Genomic DNA, 16,083 nt, shown 5'->3' with positions numbered 1-16,083 from the left:
GACAGAGATGAGAGATGGACATAGCGTGGTGATCACGGGCGTAGCAGATGAACTAGTAGTTGTACTTTTGATAGGTACTGTATTTAATTACTGGTTTGTAGAATATGAATAAAACGAGACATGTATATTATGTTTGTTGTAATGAAATGAATATAGAATTATCTTGTGTCTGAGTTATAAACATTTGATTTAATGTTAAAAGCAAAATTTTGACCCGTATTTTTGAATAAAGATCCAATTAACCCCGAAAAGAATTGAGTTAGAGCCCGGGTCCCCACAACAGGTGTTATCAGAGCAGTAGGTTCTGTAGACTGAGATAGAATAGAATGAGCGGGGTAGATTGAGTCTTCTTCCTTGCTTTTGATGTGCTAGCATGATTTAATGCTTTGCCTATTATATGTTGTATTGTATCTGAGTTGATTTACAGCATATACTTGTAAAGACTGAATCAGAACCGATTCTGGATCAGAGGAATATGATCAGAGGAGGGCTAAGACAGATTGTATAGATTGTATCCTAATCTGTTTGATAATCAGATATGCCGCCTAGAAGAATACCACAACCAGCTGCAGGTCAAGTGCCGGAACAGGGTAGTACTTCAGGTACTCAGATGGACGTTACTGCGACACCGATGGAGACTTTGTTGAAGAGATTTCAATCATTCCATCCACCTACCTTGAAGGGCACAGAAAATGCAGTGGATTGTGAAAGCTGGTTGGATGATATAGAGATGTTATTTGAATCACTTGCCTATACAGAGGAACGTAGGGTGAAGCTGGTTGGGCATCAATTGCAAGAAGTGGCCAAGAGTTGGTGGCTAACGGCGAAACGAGCCTTAGAACATCGAGGTATTGATATTACCTGGAAAGTCTTTAAAGATAAATTTTATCAACGTTTCTTTCCAGTGTCGTATCGAAAAGACAAATGGGCCGAATTTGCAAACTTGAGACAGGGGCAATGGAACATAGAGGAGTATGTTGCCAAATTATCGTCCTTACTTCGATTTGCACCTCATGTAGCAGGGAATGATGAGGCAGTTGCCGATCAATTCATAAATGGTTTGAATCCGGATACTTTCACTTTAGTGAACACGGGGCGACCCAGCACTTTTTCTGAGGCACTGAATCGAGCGAAGGGAGCAGAGGCTGGCTTGATTAGGCAGCGAGGAGCTTCCTATAGTGTTCAGGGTCAGAGACCGCCACCGTTCGCCACACTGTTTCCACCAGATCCTCCACGATTTGATAGTGGAATCAGTAGTAGTGGGAAGAAAGATTCTTTGAAGGCTAAGGGTAAGCAGTTCAAGAGAGCAGGGAGCAGTTCATCGAGCTCCAGTGGGTCAAGACAGAGAGGTCCTGGCTAGAGTACAGATGTGACAGGTGTATATTGTACTACTTGTGGAGGCCAACATGCCACAGAGCAGTGTCAGGGAGTGATGGGCAGATGTAACATATGTAAGCAACAGGGACATTTCGCCAGAGAGGTGCCCAGAGATTTCAGAGTGCAGGGTCATCAACATCAGTGACTCAGCCTGAGAGGCAAGCTTCGTCTGTCCATTCCTTCCAGCCCATGCCTACACAGTCCCAGCCTAGAGCCAGAGGTGGCCAGACAGTGAGCCAACCTCCCAGACAACAAGCTCAGGTGTTTGCATTGACGGAAGAGCAAGCCCAAGATGCACCAGACGATGTGATTGCAGGTAACTGTTTTCTTTGCGATTATCCTGCATATGTATTGATAGATACAGGTGCATCACATACATTCATATCAGAACTTTTTGCATTGACACATGCATTGCCTGTAGAGTCATTGTCTACTGTAGTGTCTATTTCTTCTCCGTTGGGAAGTGGTCTGATATCTGTGACTTCAGTTAGACATTGTGTACTACAGTTTGAAGGGCATGAGATTGATTTAGAATGTGTTGTACTTGGTTTATCTGATTTTGATTGTATTGTCGGGATTGACATGTTGACTAAGTACAGAGCCACCGTAGACTGTTTTCACAAGATTGTCAGATTCAGACCTGAAATGACAGAGGAGTGGAAATTCTATGGTAAGGGTTCCAGATCTCGGATTCCCTTAGTATCTACTTTGACTATGAGTAAATTGTTGCAACAAGGAGCAGAAGGGTTCCTTATTTATTCAGTAGATTTACTGAAATCGAGCCCGACATTGGCAGATGTGCCAATCGTACGGGAGTTTGCAGATGTATTTCCTGACGAGATTCTAGGGTTACCTCCAGCCCGAGAGGTAGATTTTAGTATTGATCTTATTCCAGGTACCGTTCCTATTTCGAGAGCTCCGTATAGGATGGCGCCTATAGAGTTGAAGGAATTGAAAGCACAACTAGAAGATCTTCTAGCCAAGGGATATATCAGACTCAGTGTATCTCCTTGGGGTGCACCAGTGCTATTTGGATGCAAGAAAGACGTTTCTATGAGATTGTGTATAGATTACAGGCAGCTGAACAAGGCAACGATAAAGAACAAATATCCTTTGCCTCGTATCGACGACTTATTTAATCAGTTGACGGGATCATCTATCTATTCCAAGATCGATCTGAGATCTGGATATAACCAGCTGCGAGTACGAGATATTGATATACCAAAGACAACATTCCGAACCAGGTATGGACATTACGAATTTATTGTCATGCCTTTTGGTTTAACGAATGCTCCAGCGGTGTTCATGGGACTGATGAACCGTGTCTTTCAGAGATATTTAGATGAGTTTGTGATTGTTTTTATTGATGATATTTTGGTGTATTCAAAGAATTTGAATGAGCATGCCAATCATTTGAGAATTGTGTTGCAAACATTGAGAAATGAAAGATTGTATGCGAAACTGTCAAAGTGTGAGTTTTGGCTGAGACAGGTTGTCTTCTTGGGTCATATCATATCTGGAGATGGTATTTCTGTGGATCCAAGTAAAGTGGAAGCTGTGATCAGTTGGCCGAGACCGACTTCTATGCCAGAGATACGCAGTTTCATGGGTCTAGCAGGGTACTATAGACGATTCATCAAAGATTTCTCCAGTATTGCGAAGCCGATTACCCAGTTGACACAGAAGAATGCACCATTTGTGTGGTCTAAGGATTGTGAGTCTAGCTTCTTAGAATTGAAGAAGAGGCTGACCAGTGCACCTGTCTTGATGATTCCTTCGGGTACTGGCGATTTCGTTGTATATTGTGATGCATCTCACAGAGGGCTGGGATGTGTTCTTATGCAGCGAGGTCATGTGATCTCATATGCCTCTAGACAGCTGAAGCCACACGAGATTCGATATCCCATTCATGATCTTGAATTGGCAGATATCGTATTTGCCTTGAAAATCTGGCGTCATTATCTTTATGGTGAGAAATTTGAAATTTACTCTGACCATAAAACCCTGAAATATCTGTTTTCTCAGTCAGAGTTGAATATGAGACAGTGTAGATGGCTTGATCTACTGAAAGATTTTGATTGCGAGATCAAGTACTATCCAGGGAAGTCAAATGCAGCAGCAGATGCCTTGAGTCGAAAGGTTTGTGCCATATCCTTATCGACGATAGGTGTTTCGAATTTAGTTGAAGATTGTTGTTTGTCTGGTTTAGCATTTGACACAGATAGTAGACCGCTGAGACTTGCTTCGATTCAAGTTGAGCCAGATTTGATTATGAGGATTAAAGAAGCTCAAAGAACAGATCAGAATATACAGAAGTCAATTCAGATGGTCAGATCAGGACATCAGTCTAAATATCAGGTACGTGATTTTGTCCTGTATGTGAATAACCTGTATTGTAGTGCCAGATGTTTCAGAATTGAAACAAAATATATTGTCAGCAGCGCACTGTAGTCGGTTCAGCATTCACCCTGGTGGCAGAAAGATGTATAACGATCTAAAGACACAGTTCTGGTGGAAACAGATGAAGTCAGACATTGCCGAATTTGTGTATAAGGTGTTTAAATTGCCAACAGGTGAAGGCCGAGAGAAAGAAGCCCGGAGGTTTACTTCAGAGTTTGGCTATTCCTGAATGGAAATGGGATCACATTTCCATGGATTTCGTGACGAAGTTACCTCGATCATCCCGGGGTTGTGATGCGATTTGGGTCATTATAGACAGATTAACCAAATCAGCGTGTTTTATTCCATACAGAATGACATATCGACACGATTAGATGGCAGAATTGTATGTCAGAGAGGTAGTTAGATTACATGGTGTGCCGAAGTCTATCGTATCAGATCGTGATCCACGATTCACTTCTCACTTTTGGCAAAGTCTGCAGCAGGCTTTAGGTACGACATTGCACCTGAGCACTGCTTATCATCCCCAGACAGATGGACAGTCAGAGCGGACTATCCAGACTTTAGAGGATATGTTGAGGGCTGTAGTGCTAGACTGTGGCACTAGTTGGCAAGATTCACTGCCGTTATGTGAATTCTCGTACAACAACAGCTATCAAACGAGCATAGAGATGGCACCGTTTGAGGCATTGTATGGCAAGAAGTGCAGATCTCCTTTATATTGGGATGATATATCTGAAGTACCAGAACTTGGGCCTGATATGATTCGGGAAATGACTGAGAAGGTGAAGATCATTCAGAAAAGAATGAAGACGGCACAGGATAGACAGGCCAAGTATGCCAATATCAGACGTAGACCGTTAGTATTTGAACAGGGAGACAGAGTATTTTTGAAGATTTCACCTTTCCGAGGCGTTGTCAGATTTGGCAAACGCGGGAAGTTGTGTCCTAGATACATCGGTCCATATGAGATTCTTGAAAAGATTGGTGATCGAGCATATCGACTGGCTCTTCCTCCTTCTCTATCCGGGATACATGACGTTTTTCATGTATCGATGCTGCGTAGATACATGCCAGATTATTCTCATGTCATTCAGCCTGACGAAGCTGAGCTAGATCAGACGTTGAGTTATGTCGAACAGCCGATACAGATTCTTGATCGGAAAGAGAAACAGCTCAGAACGAAGACTATTCCGCTAGTGAAAGTCCAGTGGAGTCGTCATGGCACCGAGGAAGCGACTTGGGAGACAGAAGCAGATATGAGACAGAAATATCCCGAGTTATTCTCGTGATGTGAGTATTGATTCAGCTTTTGACTTTACTGCTGTTTTTACATACTTTGATTAATTGATTTCACGTTCGAGGACGAACTAATATCTAAGAGGGGGAGAAATGTAATGCCCTAGATTGTATGTGGATAAAATGAAAAGATGAAGTGTTGCTTGAAGAAAGGGACCACACCCGCGCCTAGAGAAGCACCGCACCCGCGGTGCATGGACAGAAAGTTAGCCATTTTTACAGTAGGGTCACCGCACCCGCGGTCCAAGAAGGAGTGCACCCGCGGTTGATGGACAGAGATTTGGAAAGTATTTACAGAAATGACACCGCACCCGTGGTTCAAACGTAACCGCACCCGCGTTGATGTCACCGCACCCGCGGTCTTAGATGTAGCGCACCCGCGGTCGTCGATTTTGGAAAATGAATGGACTGCCGAAGCTTAAGCGCACCCGCGGTCTAGACGGAGCGCACCCGCGGTGCTTGGTGCGAGAAATCCACCTTTGAATTTTATGTTGACACGTGGCCTGAGGTATATATAAGTTGAGCATGACTCACTTCTTCTTCATTCCAGCATACCAGCAACGATGGAGAGAGTTTCTTCAAGCCTTTCCCTCCATCTTTATCATTTGGTTGTGTAAGAATTACACATCCAAAAGTTAATCCAAGCTTAGATTCTTGTTCCTCACTTCAAAGGCTACAAGAGGATGTAAGTTGGGTTATGCTTCAGCATGATTTAGATTCCATGTGTTGAAAAATTATGATATGATGGTTATTATGTATTCTTGACATGTTGGACATAGTATATTTGCAACCGGATCGAAGAACGGACACTGTATGCTATTGTTATGAAATTCCATCTTGTATGAGTTGAGATAAAGCAGATTTCGGGAGATTATGATTGTTGTTATTGATGTTATGGCTTGTGGATAATATGTTGATTGTTATTGGATGATCGGTATCGAGAATCTATGCCGTTATACCATCGAATTGTATCAAGATTTGATATTAAACCGTACTAGCATTAGTTGGAGTTATGATTTGATATTGTGCATCTCAACATTGTCATTTCAGATTTGGATTGACAGGTTCGATATCCCTACTTCGAGACTTCGAATTATTCCAACGACAAGAAAGGTATAATTCTTGTTTTGTTTGGGGAAGACACAACTCAAATGAGATTCAATTTGAGTTTCCCAACCAAATCACATACTAGAATTGTTGTCTATCTTTTGATATGAATTTGATTTGTTTATAGATTTATATTCAAATCTCTTGATATGATGATGTCTTGTTTATAGATTTATATTCAAGCCTTTGAGATAGGAGAGTCATTGGCAGACTTGCCAAACTAGATGTTCGGTGGTATCGACGCTTCGGATCAGATTCACTCCGATTGCAGACATTCGATACAGACTTGATCAAAGTCTAGGAATAAGACGTACAGTTACCCCGATTGGGAGGGTAGGTGACAGACAGTGACGTCTTATTCACACCGGGATCCCTAGAGTAGAGTCGATTCGAGTTAAGACATGATTTGATTTGAGTTGCATGTTTAGATAGATCGGTTTCATAGACTATGGAGCCATTGTTATTGCTTTCATACATGATTTATGATTTCGTATCAGCATGTTTTATACTGGGATTTGTTCTCACCGGAGTTTCCAGCTGTTGTTATGTCTGTATGTGTGCATAACAACAGGTAGGGCAGGATCAGGGTCGCGACAGAGATGAGAGATGGACATAGCGTGGTGATCACGGGTGTAGCAGATGAACTAGTAGTTGTACTTTTGATAGGTACTGTATTTAATTACTGGTTTATAGAATATGAATAAAACGAGACATGTATATTATGTTTGTTGTAATGAAATGAATATAGAATTATCTTGTGCCTGAGTTATAAACATTTGATTTAATGTTAAAAGCAAAATTTTGACCCGTATTTTTGAATAAAGATCCAATTAACCCCGAAAAGAATTGAGTTAGAGCCCGGGTCCCCACAGTGGGAAAGGAAGAAATGACTTTTAATGTTTTTAACGTTCTTAAGCATATACTACACACTAATGATTGTTTTATAGTTGATTCATCGGATTCACTTGTGTCTCAATTTGTGCAGGATGCTATGAAGGATTCATTGAAAGTCACCATCACCACTGAATTGAAGGATGAACTTGATGACGAAATATCTGAAAGAGAGGCATACTTTAATGCCAACCATCCATGGACAAAGCCAGTGAGAATGAAATTGGATGATTTGGGAGCTCGAAGGGACCTGACCCCTCGGAAGTCAAGCGTTGAGGAACCGCCGACATGTGAGTTCAAACCACTTGCCTCCACACCTGAAGTATGTGTACGTATAGCGTAAAAAGCTAGCACCCGACAAGCGCATTACACCAAAAGAATTTAAAGAAGGCGAAACGGTGCTCATGCACAACTCCAAGTTGCGCTTATTTCCTGGCAAGCGCAAGTCAAGATGGACAGGCCCTTACAAGATCACCAAAGTATTCCCCTCGGGAGTATTAACTTTGCGAGATGGGAAAAATGAGCCGTTCACAGTCCATGCTCAACGACTGAAGCATTATTTGGGTGGTGCAGTGGAGCCACAACTTGGAATCACCCGGTTCCAAGATAATCCGAACTGAAACTAACCGACAGTCCAGCTCTCGACTATAAATTGAGAACTACCTCTCGTTCCCTTATCTTGCATTTAATTTGATTTTTAGTGTGTATTCTTATTATTTTATTTTAAAAAAAAGGGGGGGGGGGAAGTTGTGAAGCTTCCGCCCGGGCGTAGATTTATGGTCGCCCGAGTGCGATTTTTTTATCAAAAATTATGAATTGCCGTGAGGTTTCCGCCCGGGCGGATATTTATGTCCACCCAGGCGTGCCCTTTTCAAAAAAAAAAATTTAAAAGCCGAGAATTATCCGCCCGGGCGGCAACTTATGTCCGCCCGGGCGGATCACGAATTTTAAACCAACTCAGACTTTCTTTTCTTCTCCCCACTTCAAACCTAGCCGCCCCCTCGATTTTTTTCGCCCCTCTTCTCTCAATCTCACTCCAATCACCTATTTTGTTCATATTTCATGTACATTCTTGCATCTCCACCTTCCCCAAGCGTCAAGAAGAGATTCTTCTGGTCAAGAACCGAAATTCTCCGGCCCTCTTTTAAACTTCCGGTCACCCCTGAAATCGCCGGCCGCCGCTGCATTCTTCCGGCGAGGCATTCTCCGGCGACACGCCCCCTACTCCGGGCTGCTTGTGCTTCCCAAATAATCAACAACGATGGCACCTAAAAAAGCTCGGGTAGGTCACGGTGCTTCTTCTTCGTCATCTCATACTTCCCAATTATTTGTGAATACTGCAGCTAGGGAATGATATGAGCATGCGAAAATACATCGCGCTCCAATTCGGGAGCGAGGTTTCCATCTTGAGCAGAATATTCTTATTATTAGACAAACTGCGAGTAGAGGATGGGGTAAATTTTGTTCGCAACCGCAAGCCGCAGTGGCACCAGTGGTGCGAGCGACAGCAAGGCGGTTGTGAGAGGAAAATTGGTGGATTTTAGTTGAACAGAAATTAATAGAGTGCTTGAGACACCGGGGGTGGACGATTCGTTGTATACGACATTGGCGGCAGAACCCGATTTAGAGTTGATGATGCGCCGCATCTGCTATCCAGGGTCTCCGTGGAAGACACCCAGATCGCACACCTGTTTCGCTGAAAAATATCTGCTAGTTCCGGCTGCGATGTGGTATGCTTTTCTGACCACACGATTGATGTCAGTCGGGCACACGAGTGACGTCCAGAGGGAAAGGGCAGTGTTGATATATGCACTGATCACACATATGCCGCTCCACGCGGGAAAAATCATTCATTCACAGATCCAGCTGAGCATCCATAATCCAAATGTGGCGTTATTCTTTCCCCATGTTATCACCAAACTATGTGCGAGCGCTGGGGTGATTTTTCAGGACGACAATGAGTGGCTGTCACCGACCAAGGCCCTCGATGACGCTAGCTGGCTACAGAAGACCGCAGTACGGCGGAAGGCGTTCCCTCAGTTTTGCCCTATCTGGGACAGTTTAACTTTTGATCCACTGCCAGAGCAGCCTCCACCACCGGCCCCGCGACCTAGACGTCGCCTTCTACATGATAGGATGGATGCATTTGCTGCATTTGCTGATCATCAGCTCCAGTGGCAGGCTGTGAGTCAGACTTATCAAACCGCCACTGACGCCATGCTACGTCTGTCCCTGAGCCACAGTGGTATCGACCCGACCCTTATGCCGCCCCCTATGCCAGCTTTCCCGCCGCCGTTCCTTTTTCATTACGCCAATGCACTAGAGCCGGACGCTGGCGTCGTTCCCCCGGAGGCGCACGAGGAGGAGGATCAGTGAGAGGGGAGTCACTTCTATCCCTTCTTTTCTTTATCGCATTTCGCTTCGTTCAGTTTATTTATTTTTGTTTATCTTGCATGCTTAGGGTATACTGCATTCATTTTGTTGTGCCTATCTGTCTCTTTTTCTATCGTCTGCTGCATTGGGGACACTGCTCGACTTTAGTATTGGGGAGTGGATGGGTGTTGTGCGTCTTTGTCGTGTTGGTGCTTTGTTCGTATTGTTCGTTGGCATGTAGTTTTAGTTGTTTTGCATATGTTTGTGTGTCAGCCGACAGTATTCTATATAGTACTTGTTAGCCAAGGATGATTAAGAAGTGATGAGACATGCCCTGTTGATCGTGTACTCGCATTTCTTTAGCACTTACTGTGGTAGAGATATGAAGTTTTATTTCGAGTATTGAACTCTCTTCACACGAATGTTAGAACTAAAAGCATGCATGACAAGATGGTGAAAATTTTAAACTAATGTGGGGAACAAAGATGTTTGAAGGTGTGAATTGAGCTTGAATATATTCTCTTGAATTGAGGTATTTATCAGCAACACAAAAAAAAAAAGAGAAAGTTGGAGATGTAAGGTGTGGGGGAGCCGAATAAAGGAATGAAATCCTAATCCTGGCTAAAGTTGGAGATGTAAGGTGCTGAGGAGCCGAATAAAGGAATGAAATCCTATTCCTGGCTAAAAATGCAAAACACATGGATTTGAATCTGAAATGAAAAGTTCTAATATAGTCCTTTCATTACTGTATTCTTATTCAGAAAAAAAAAGAGAGAAAAATAGTTGCTGGTGATTACTGAGTGTAGAGGAATGGAGGAGAGTAAGATTTACACTAACAGGCTGATTTAAATCTCTGACAAAGGTTGAAAATAGATCCCTCTATCATTTGTGATGCTAGGACTGACAACACACACACACGTTAAGGCTTTATTTGAAACGATGTCTAGACCAAGGGAAGTGAGAAGAAATGTGCTTTTGCATTGATCGACAAGTGAATATGTTGAGTTTCATTGAGGCTAATTGATGACTATGAATTAACTGTCAAGCTACTTTGTGTAATATTTCATTTTATCTTGTCACCTGTTTTGCTCAAGGGCGAGCAAAAGGTTAGTATTGGGGGGTTGATATAGGGGGATTTTACTTGTTTTTCATATCATGTTATGTCGCATTGTGTTGCATTTATCGTTTAGATTGCATACATTTTGTCATATTTTAGAATAAATTATGTTTTATTGTTACTCATGTATCTTGTTGGTGAAAATATGGAGATTCGTACAAAACTGAAGAAAAAGAGAATTTTTACGAAGGACTTCCGCCCGGGCGCACATAAATGTCCGCCCGGGCGCTTGAGAGCTGGAAAAAAATCAATTTTTGCGAAAGCTATCCGCCCGGGAGGAAACTTACGTACACCCGCCCGGGTGCGCTCGTAATTTTGGAAAAAATTCTGGACGATTCCATTCCTTATTTTCTAAAGGTGGATGATATGGTAAGGGGAGTTGGACGTTTTTAGGATTATTCAGACATCATTCATCAGCCGCAAAGAGCTTTGGAGAGATTTTCGTGCTTGGATCGAAGATTCGAAGATTTCTGGGCGTCGTTCCTCGCAATTTTCGTCAAATCTAGTATTTCTAACTTAGTTTTTATCTTTGAAACATTGTTGCCTTTATTTTCATTATGAATTCTAGTAGCTAAACTTTATTTTTGTTGGGATTTAAGGGGATCCTATCCCGAAATTTGATTTAAATTAATTTACATAACGATTTTTGATGTATTCTTGATTATACTATTATTTTATCGTGTTGTTAAAGCGTAGCTAACTTTAATAACAATTTTATATTGCGAGTGAGTTCGAGAGAATAACTTGTGATATGAACGAGTAGTATAATCCGTGGATCTACAATTTACATAGACATATGAAATTGGATACGCGCCGATAGTTATAGTTCTAAGGGTTGAAAACTAGGAGATTTCATAGATCGACATGCAATTCGCTCTTGATAAATAATTAAAGATATTTAATTACTTCATTGAGTAGAATTAGTTTGACATAGCTCGGGAGAGTGTGTTCAATTGAATAGGAAATACTGTCGGAAGTATATAATCATTATCGAATGAATTAATTAATTAACGAGGGGTAGGTGAACCGAAATTCCCAACAAATTCATTTCTCATTGAATTTTAATCAACCATTTTAGATATTATATTTCATTATTACATTCTTGAATCATTTTATTTGCATATTTATTTGAGCATAGTAGTACTAAAACAATCAATCAATTTTCGTTGCTAAAGATTTAATAACTGAAAATAATAATTGTCAAATACAGTTTTCAGTGGAACGATACTCGTACTCACGTACATTATACTATTACTTGACATCGTGCACTTGCGATTAATTTTTGAGCATATAAAACCATATTTTTATTAAGGATTTCACAGTGCAAGCTTTGCTCGATCAAGCGCCTCCCGCAATATCATCAAATCCTGCAACATTCAAACCTAGTAAGTCTAATGACTCAACACGTTTTAAACATGAGTAGCAAGTAATACATATACAAGCACATGCATTAAAAATCATACTTTTAGCTAAAATATATTTTAAGCATAAATAAATCTTAAATCGTAAAGTTTTCAATCCTTAATCATTTTGGGTGAAGTTTGGTACTTGAAAGTGACTAGCATTTTATCCTCTGGTCGATTGATCAGTTTTCAGCTCTACATGGCCCACGAGGATGGGCACTAGGCACCGCCATGGAAATACGATCGTCGGACTCCCTTTGAAGCCTTTTCCCTCACGACATTCCCATAAAATTTTAAGTTAACCATTCTTTCTTAAAACGGATCCCCCATGAAACGTCCCTCGCTTTTAACTTTAAAATTCTACTTCAATTTTTTTTTATTCAACACCAATTAAACTAAATTAATATTTTCATGAATCAAAATAACTTAACATTTTAAATTTCAAGTGCATAAAATCTTTAAATCATCAATTAACAAAATTCAACTTCTACCGTTAACCTAGATATAATAAACTTCAAATTAAAGCAAAAATCTCTAACAAAACCCTTAACAAAAATATTTAAATCTTTTAACTATCAAGCTAATGCGGAAGTAACTGTCCCTCTAGAGTGTACTGCTCGACTCCATCCACTCAAGCGTCCATGCCTCCAACAACACAATCATCACCTGCAACATTCAAACCTAGTGAGTCTAATGACTCAATACGTTCTAAACATGAATAACAAGTAATACACATACGAACACATGCATTAAAATCATACTTTTATTTAAAATAATTTTTGAACATAAAAAAACCATTTAAGATAATTTTCGGCATAAATAAATCATATAACATAAAATTGTAAAATCGTAAAGCTTTGCATCCGTTATCATTTTGGGTGAAGTTTGATCCTTGAAAGTGACTAGGTTTTTATCATTTGGTCAACTGCAGTCTTAGCTCCACATACGCATGGGGACGGGTACAAGGCACCGCCATGAAAATACGATTGTCGGGCTCCCTCTGAGACCTTGTCTCGTAAAAAGGCTCTCTCTAGGTCATTTTCCCTCACGACATCCCCATAAATAAAATTGTAAGTTCACCGTTCCTTCTTAAAACGAATCCCCCACAACATTGTTAGTTTATCATTCCTTCTTAAAACGACTCCCCACATATCCTCTTTGTCACATTCAATTCACATCCCTCAAAATATTTTTTTCCTTTTCTTTTAAAACATAAAATATCATAATTTCCCAAAAATAGCATTTTAACAGTAAAAATTGTGCAGCTTAACCATAATTCATAAAATATCATATTTTCATCAAAATAATCGTAATAAATCATTTAACATGCGTTATGACCATTTCGGACGCTGCAAACCTTTTACGTATTACTAAAGAGTAAAATGACCGTTTTGCCCCTAGACGTAATAATTATCGATTTTTACTTTTTATTACTTTTAATGACATGGACTTATCCCAAATAATTATATAAGCTTAAATCTAATTTTTCATAATTTTATTTAGTTTAAATTAGAGGCTTTCGATTAAACTCCTTAATTACTAATTTGTGAGGCGTTTAATTATCGAATTAATTCAAAACTTAATATTTTCTTCCCATATTTTAAACATAAACTTTTTATTACCTAAACTACCCTTTTGAGCAATGAACCACCCCTGTGGACCCATGGTTTGAATTTTACTCATTAATTTCGAAATTTGACCCATGCAAGGACCCACCGAGCCAACTCCTAATTCCACCGAGCCACGGCTGAGCCACCTCGAGCCTGACCCTAGCCAACCCACTTACGGACCCTCCTGACCATCCTACACTCATTGAACCATCTCCTGGCTCACGCACGAGCCCTGCAAACCTGACATGAGTTCACGCGTGAGCTTCCTACCTAAATCATCAATTAACAAAATTCAACTTCTACTGTTAACCTAGATATAATAAACTTCAAAATAAAATATAAAATCTCTAAGAAAATCCTTAACAAAAATATTTGAATCTTTTAACTATCAAGCTAATGCGGAAGTAACTGTCCCTCTAGAGTGTACTGCTCGACTCGATCCACTCAAGAGTCAAAACCTCCAACAACACAATCATCACCTGCAGCATTCAAACTTAGTGAGTCTAATGTCTCAATACATTCTAAACATAAATAACAAGTAATACATATACAGACACATGCATTAAAATCATAAATTTATTTAAAATACTTTTTGAACATATAAAACCATTTAAAAAAAATTTCAACATAAATAAATCATATAACATAAAATCATAAAATCGTAAAGCTTTTCATCCTTTTTCATTTTGGGTGAAGTTTGATCCTTGAAAGTAACTAGCCTTTTATCTTTTGGTCGACTGCAGTCTTAGCTCCACATACACATTGGGACGGGCACTAGGCACCGCCATTGAAATACAATCGTCGAGCTGTCTCTGAGGCCTTGTTCCACAAACGGGCTCCCTCTAGGTCCTTTTTCCCTCACGACATCCCACAAATAAAATTGTAAGTTCACCGTTCTTCTTAAAACGGATCCCCCAAAGCATTTTAAGTTCATCGTTTCCTCCTTAAAACGGATCCCCCACATATCCTCTTTGTCGCAGTCAATTCGCATCCCTTAAAATATTTTTTTCATTTTCTTATAAAACATAAAATATCATAACTTCCGAAAAAAAGCATTTTAACAGTAAAAATGGCATAGCTTTACCATAAATCATATAATATCATATTTTCATCAAAATCATCGTAATAAATCATTCAACATGTGTTACGCTGCCAACTTTTTACGTATTACCCAAGTGTAAAATAATCGTTTTGCCCCTAGACATAATAATTCTCGATTTTTACTTTTTCTTACATTTAATGATATGGGCTTATCCGAAATAGTTATATAATCTTAAATCTATGTTTTCATAATTTTATTTAGCTTAAATTCGAGGCTTTCGATTTAATTCCTTAATTACTAATTCGTGAGGCGTTTAATTCCCGAATTAATTCAAAACCTAATATTTTCTTCCCATATTTTAAAAATTAACTTTTTATTACCTAAACTACATTTGTTAGCCATTAACCAGCCCCATGGGCCCATGGTTTAAATTTTACTCATTAATTTTGAAATTTGACCCATGCAAGGATCCACCGAGCCAAATCCTAATTCAACCGAGCCATCTCAAGCCTGACCTTAGCGAACCACTTACAGACCATCCTAGAGTCATTGAACCCCAGCCCATGGCTCATGCACGAGCCCTGCAAACCTGACACGACTTCATGCGTGAGCTTCCTACCTTCACTAGGACTCTTAGTCACTCTAGGAATCTCCTACTCGAGCCACCATCAAGCACACCTGACTCTCACCGACCTTAGACCATGCCCAGACCTAATCGAACCCAGCCCAAGCCCTGAACCAGAGCCGTGAGCCACCTGCCCAACAAAATCAGCAGCCGTGCGCATGATGCTTCCTCATGCTGTGGTCGAGCCATCAGCGAACCAAACCACACTAGCCCCTGAGACGACCCTTGGCCACTCTTCCTAGAACCTATTGAACCAACCCTGTACCAGCCAGCCCTATCCGTGAGTCCCCTTGGCTGCAGCCTCCTTACGCGAGCATGGGGAGGAGTCCCTCTTCACGTGGACTCTTCCACAGTCTAAAACTCGAGCCCTAGCCCTCCTAGGACTCTTCCCCACCCTTGACCATGACTAGCCAAGCCACCTAGCCCAGCCATGCAAACTAGCCGTCCCTTACAAGCCATGGCTCCATGCGAAAACCATAGGTCCCTCTTCCCATGATTTTGCGTGATTCCATCATCTGTTTTCCCCATAAATAATTCTTTTTCTATTCATATTTCATCCTACTATGGCAGTGTACTCGTTGGAAATCATAATACAATCATATATACGTAAAAACGTTGAAAACTTTTGAAAATAATCGAAAAAACATTAAACCATTGAACATAAATATTTTTCATGCAAAAACAATTAAAACATGTGTATTATGATATGAATGTTGTGTAAAAGGGTTTAGAAAACGTGTCTTTGAATTTAAAACGCTCGAATACGTAATCGTCGATGAGAAAAGAACGAATGGGCGATGAAGAATCCTAGCTTTTGTTCCTTCAATTTTTAGAAATTT

The sequence above is a fragment of the Primulina tabacum genome, chromosome 9, assembly GCF_025594145.1.
Source record: "Primulina tabacum isolate GXHZ01 chromosome 9, ASM2559414v2, whole genome shotgun sequence".
NCBI lineage: Eukaryota > Viridiplantae > Streptophyta > Magnoliopsida > Lamiales > Gesneriaceae > Primulina > Primulina tabacum.
The sequence above is the reverse complement of the archived record's forward strand: the minus strand, read 5'-3'. Positions refer to the sequence as shown.